Below are 5,000 nucleotides of genomic sequence, written 5' to 3' on the forward strand. Positions count from 1 at the left end.
GCTTGTGCGCATTGGCAGGTAGCCCACCACCATGCACGATCCAAATGCCACTCAAGCGACAACACGGTGCCAAGCCGGGCATGGTGTGCACTCAAAACCAATCAACGGACAGAGGTCATGCGTCATGGGGGGGATCTAGCAAGGCCATGGGGAAGGTCATGGAGGACCTTGGAAGCAAGCGCAAGACGAGAGCGAATCGAACAAGGGGCCTTGTGCCCATGGTCTTCGCAAGACTGCGTCCAAGGCGCCCGAAAGCCCAAGGGAACCCAAACCCGGCCGACACTTGCAATCGCACATGCTCTCTGCAACACACCATCAATGCCGCCCAACGGGGCCAGCACGAGCAGTCATCCGCGGTCCCCTGGCCCTGCGCACGTTTGTCTTTGAAACCGAGCATCAATGCCACAGAAAGTGCCGGGGCGCCAGCTGGAGCCATCATCCGCGTTGCCATGGCTCGCTTGGCCTTGGCTTGCCAGTCCCCGACACGAGCAATCGCGCATTTTCTTTGCAACCGACCATCAATGCCGCCCAACGAGGCCAGCACGAGCAGTCATCCGCGGTCCCCTGGCCCTGCGCACGTTTGTCTTTGAAACCGAGCATCAATGCCACAGAAAGTGCCGGGGCGCCAGCTGGAGCCATCATCCGACGTGCCATGGCTTTGGTCCCATGGTCTTCGCAACCGAGCATTCGTGACACCCGACGGGGCCAGGACACCAACCCTTCCGACACGAGCATTCGCGCATGTTCTTTGGCCACACAACGGCGCCAGCACGAGCAAAATCATCAGCGGTGCGGTGGCCTTGCACGGCCTTTTGTCTTTGGAACCAACCATCAGTGCCACGGGAAGTGCCGGAGTCCCGGCATCCGCAGTGCCAAGTCATTGCGCCCTTGGTCTCTGCAGCGGGGCATGCCGGGCACTCCCAACCATTGCAAGAAAGCAAGCAAGCAAGAAAGAAAGAAAGTAAGTAAGTAAGTATTACATATAGGGGCGGGACATGCGGGGAGATCTGCGAAACGTGCACTACGGGGCACACGCGTACCTACCGGGGCATACCGACCCCTATTGGGGCACACGTGTGCATATCGGGGCATACCGGGCCTATCAGGGCACACGCGTACATACCGGGGCATACCGAGCCCTACTGGGGCACACGTGCGCATATCGGGGCGTACCAAGCCTATCGGGGCATTCGCATGTATCCCAAGGCATACCGAGTCTATCCGGGCATACGCGTTCATACCGGGGCGTAACGGGCCTATCGGGGCATACTTGGACATATCCGGGCAAAAAATGCCCAAAACTTGCGCAACCTTGGCAACCGTGGTCCATTCCTCTCTATATGCCTAGCCCTGGCAACCGTGGTCCATTCCTCACTATATGCCATGGCCTTGTGCCCATGGTCTTCACAAGACAGCATCCAAGGCGCCTATCCGGGCAAAAACGCCCTAACCCTTCCGACACGAGCATTCGCGCATGTTCTTTGGCCACACAACGGCGCCAGCACGAGCAAAATCATCAGCGGTGCGGTGGCCTTGCACGGCCTTTTGTCTTTGGAACCAACCATCAGTGCCACAGGAAGTGCCGGAGTCCCGGCATCCGCGGTGCCAAGTCATTGCGCCCTTGGTCTCTGCAGCGGGGCATGCCGGGCACTCCCAACCATTGCAAGCAAGCAAGCAAGCAAGAAAGAAAGAAAGTAAGTAAGTAAGTATTACATATAGGGGCGGGACATGCGGGGAGATCTGCGAAACGTGCACTACGGGGCACACGCGTACCTACCGGGGCATACCGACCCCTATTGGGGCACACGTGTGCATATCGGGGCATACCGGGCCTATCAGGGCACACGCGTACATACCGGGGCATACCGAGCCCTACTGGGGCACACGTGCGCATATCGGGGCGTACCAAGCCTATCGGGGCATTCGCATGTATCCCAAGGCATACCGAGTCTATCCGGGCATACGCGTTCATACCGGGGCGTAACGGGCCTATCGGGGCATACTTGGACATATCCGGGCAAAAAATGCCCAAAACTTGCGCAACCTTGGCAACCGTGGTCCATTCCTCTCTATATGCCTAGCCCTGGCAACCGTGGTCCATTCCTCACTATATGCCATGGCCTTGTGCCCATGGTCTTCACAAGACAGCATCCAAGGCGCCTGAAAGGCCAAGGGAGCCCAACCCAGCAATGCCCAGCCAAGGCCAGGCATTCCAGTGCCTACCCGGGGAAAAACGCCCAAAGCATGCCCCATTCCTTAGCCTATCCAGGCAAAAACGCCCGAAACCAGCCGATTCCAGTGCCTATCCGGGCAAAAACGCCCAAAGCATGCCCATTCCTTAGCCTGTCCAGGCAAAAACGCCCAAAAACAGCACATTCCAGTGCCTATCCGGGCAAAAACGCCCTAAACCTGCGCATTCCAGCGCCCCGCAGCATGCCACCCTCCTATAGGGTTTGCGCAACCAACCCGCCTAACCACCAGTGGCAACCAAAGGTGCTGTTAGCGACGACTTCTGAAGACGCAACGAGACGCGACGGGTTTGCGCCCAGACGCGACGAGACGATGCGGGATCTGCGCCCAACCATGCCTACACTCGCCGACTTGTTGCGGGAGCTGCTTGCCCAAGCATGCCTAGCGTGCAAGGCCTGCGTGCCCAAGGTCTGTGTGCAAGGCTAGTGCCCAAGGCTAGTGCGCAAGGCTAGTGCCCAAGGCTAGTGAGCAAGGCCTGGGTGCAAGGCTAGTGTGCAAGGCTTGTATGCAAGGCTAGTGTGCAAGGCTGCTGTGCAAGGCTTGTGGGCAAGGCTGGTGCGCAAGGCTAGTGCCCAAGGGTTGTGCCCAAGGCTAGTGCCCAAGGCTAGTGCCCAAGGCTAGTGCGCAAGGCTCGTGCCCAAGGCTAGTTCGCAAGGCTTGTGTGCAAGGCTAGTGCGATGGGCCAGTGCCCAAGGCTTGTGAGCAAGGCTTGTATGCATGGCTTGTGTGCAAGGCTTGTGTGCATGGCTTGTGCGCAAGGCTTGTGTCCAAGGCTTTTGTGCAAGGCTCGTGCGCAAGGCTAGTGTGCAAGGCTTGTGCGCATTGGCAGGTAGCCCACCACCATGCACGATCCAAATGCCACTCACGCGACAACACGGTGCCAAGCCGGGCATGGTGTGCACTCAAAACCAACCAACGGACAGAGGTCATGCGTCATGGGGGGGATCTAGCAAGGCCATGGGGAAGGTCATGGAGGACCTTGGAAGCAAGCGCAAGACGAGAGCGAATCGAACAAGGGGCCAGGACGGGGCCTTGTGCCCATGGTCTTCGCAAGACAGCGTCCAAGGCGCCCGAAAGCCCAAGGGAACCCAAACCCGGCCGACACTTGCAATCGCACATGCTCTCTGCAACACACCATCAATGCCGCCCAACGGGGCCAGCACGAGCAGTCATCCGCGGTCCCCTGGCCCTGCGCACGTTTGTCTTTGAAACCGAGCATCAATGCCACAGAAAGTGCCGGGGCGCCAACTGGAGCCATCATCCGCGTTGCCATGGCTCGCTTGGCCTTGGCTTGCCAGGCCCCGACACGAGCAATCGCGCATTTTCTTTGCAACCGACCATCAATGCCGCCCAACGGGGCCAGCACGAGCAGTCATCCGCGGTCCCCTGGCCCTGCGCACGTTTGTCTTTGAAACCGAGCATCAATGCCACAGAAAGTGCCGGGGCGCCAGCTGGAGCCATCATCCGCGTTGCCATGGCTCGCTTGGTCTTGGCTTGCCAGTCCCCGACACGAGCAATCGCGCATTTTCTTTGCAACCGACCATCAATGCCGCCCAACGAGGCCAGCACGAGCAGTCATCTGCGGTCCCCTGGCCCTGCGCACGTTTGTCTTTGAAACCGAGCATCAATGCCACAGAAAGTGCCGGGGCGCCAGCTGGAGCCATCATCCGACGTGTCATGGCTTTGGTCCCATGGTCTTCGCAACCGAGCATTCGTGACACCCGACGGGGCCAGGACACCAACCCTTCCGACACGAGCATTCGCGCATGTTCTTTGGCCACACAAAGGCGCCAGCACGAGCAAAATCATCCGCGGTGCGGTGGCCTTGCACGGCCTTTTGTCTTTGGAACCAACCATCAGTGCCACGGGAAGTGCCGGAGTCCCGGCATCCGCGGTGCCAAGTCATTGCGCCCTTGGTCTCTGCAGCGGGGCATGCCGGGCACTCCCAACCATTGCAAGAAAGCAAGCAAGCAAGAAAGAAAGAAAGTAAGTAAGTAAGTATTACATATAGGGGCGGGACATGCGGGGAGATCAGCGAAATGTGCATTACGGGGCACACGCGTACCTACCGGGGCATACCGACCCCTATTGGGGCACACGTGTGCATCTCGGGGCATACCGGGCCTATCGGGGCACACGCGTACATACCGGGGCATACCGAGCCCTACTGGGGCACACGTGCGCATATCGGGGCGTACCAAGCCTATCGGGGCATACGCATGTATCCCAAGGCATACCGAGTCTATCCGGGCATACGCGTTCATACCGGGGCGTAACGGGCCTATCGGGGCATACTTGGACATATCCGGGCAAAAAATGCCCAAAACTTGCGCAACCTTGGCAACCGTGGTCCATTCCTCTCTATATGCCTAGCCTTGGCAACCGTGGTCCATTCCTCACTATATGCCATGGCCTTGTGCCCATGGTCTTCCCAAGACAGCGTCCAAGGCGCCCGGAAGGCCAAGGGAGCCCAACCCAGCGATGCCCTGCTATGGCAAGCCAAGGCCAAGCATTCCGGTGCCTATCCGGGCAAAAATGCGATTCCTCTCTATATGCCTAGCCTTGGCAACCGTGGTCCATTCCTCACCATATGCCATGGCCTTGTGCCCATGGTCTTCCCAAGACAGCGTCCAAGGCGCCCGGAAGGCCAAGGGAGCCCAACCCAGCAATGCCCTGCTTTGGCAAGCCAAGGCCAAGCATTCCGGTGCCTAACCTTGGCAACCGTGGTCCTTTCCTCACCATATGCCATG

The sequence above is a fragment of the Tasmannia lanceolata genome, unplaced genomic scaffold, assembly GCF_043159265.1.
Source record: "Tasmannia lanceolata isolate RefF3 unplaced genomic scaffold, GAP_Taslan_0.1 ptg000012l, whole genome shotgun sequence".
NCBI lineage: Eukaryota > Viridiplantae > Streptophyta > Magnoliopsida > Canellales > Winteraceae > Tasmannia > Tasmannia lanceolata.